The following is a 1,626-nucleotide window of genomic DNA, read 5'->3' on the forward strand; positions in this document are numbered from 1 at the left end:
AAATAATAACTCTATGAAACATTTTTTTAATTAATCACTGATATCCGATCTATTGACCAACTAATCTGTATCGGGTACTGCAGAGGTGATGGCGACCCTCCCAACCCAATTTGATCCATTCGCAAATGCTAGGATTTGAACCATTGACCTTTGCTTAAGGAGCTTAGTGTCTCATCCCACTATACCAACTGGTTGTTGGTTATAAAATATTTTATAATATTATAAAATTTATTTAAATAATTTTTTAATATTTATTTAATTGAGTACAAATAAATCGGTTCAAATTAAAATATATTGGTAATTGACATGTCGAAACCGAATATCTTATAAAAGTATATTCCAAAATTTAAGAAATCTAACTCCAATATATACACCTAGTAATAATGCATGCAATTCAACTACTAGTAGTAAGCTTTCCAATGTTTGTCTCCATTTGGGTCTTCCCGTCGGCTGCCAATTTCCACATTCTTTCAAAACGAAGATAACAAGCTCTCTAAATAATCACTCCCCAAATCCTGAAACTCAAATACATCACCATAGCCATGCTCAACCACCTCTTCAACAGTTGCCAGTCTCTGTATTTTAGACTCTTCAACCATCACACACTCACCGTTTTCCTCCCAATCTCTGGACCCTCTTTTTGGGTTATTTCCGAGACCTGTACGAGGGAGTCGTCGATTCGATAAGTTGCAGTCGATGAACAAGGGTCGAAGTGAACATTTTTTGTGTCGTCAATTCCCATAGCTTCACGAATCATCTCTAATGGGAAGTTGAGATACGCTCTGGGGCCTCTAATTCTTAAAGCAGCTTTGTCATATGCCATAGCGGCTTCCTCCGCTGTTTCGAAGTTCCGAGCCACACACGAGCTCCTTTCTTCGATGAATCTCTTATCTCCGCCGCGTACTTTCCCCAGGGCCGCCGTCTCACTCCTCGTAGTGTCTCGTTGTCGTCGCTACATTCTTTACGCTCATGGAATTCGCTTCAATCCCTCGGGCGCTTATATCTTTGCTCATTTCATCGTTACGGAGTTGACCTATATCCCCTAATGGAATGATCCCATCAAGAAGACCCTCCCAGGCGTCGGCTTCCATCCATATCCATCCCCGAACTCGGCAGCCTTGACGTAGATTTTTTGCATCTTCTCCACCAATGAAGTTGGCCCATACATTCTCTAATATGACTGATCAGATGTTGCATGGCGACTGCTTTCTATAGCCATCTTAGTAATGAATTAATCCCAAAGGGTTTCTGATGATCTGGGAATATAAAGCTTTGAATACGCGTGATTTGAATCCTTATCCCATACTCCGTGTCAAGTTCCAGTAAGAAACTTGTCATTTAATCAACCGACCCGCTTCTTCATGGAAAAGAATAAGAATTTAGAATTCAAACAATAAAACGAGTGGATTTGTTATTTTTAAGGCTTTTTGTTGACTTATGTGGTTGGTCTAATCATTTGAAGGCTTAATTTATGAATAATATTGCGTATACCTACACTTAATAGATATATCCTGAAATTCTGCTGCAATTCCTAGTAAAGCATAAGAACAGCTGACCAGGGGAGTTGAAAGCTGGCAAAAGACTGAATTCTTTATTAATGTTAAACTAATGCATTTTGGCGGTTTA

The 1,626-nt window shown here is 39.1% G+C and overlaps 1 pseudogene; it reads right to left on the reverse strand.

Annotated features, from left to right (window-relative positions):
* Nucleotides 1-433: 433 nt before the first annotated feature.
* LOC120188929 lies at nt 434-1,219 on the reverse strand (annotated as a pseudogene).
* Between the last annotated feature and the right edge of the window lie 407 nt (nt 1,220-1,626).

The sequence above is a fragment of the Hibiscus syriacus genome, unplaced genomic scaffold, assembly GCF_006381635.1.
Source record: "Hibiscus syriacus cultivar Baekdansim isolate YM2019G1 unplaced genomic scaffold, ASM638163v2 tig00004072_pilon, whole genome shotgun sequence".
NCBI lineage: Eukaryota > Viridiplantae > Streptophyta > Magnoliopsida > Malvales > Malvaceae > Hibiscus > Hibiscus syriacus.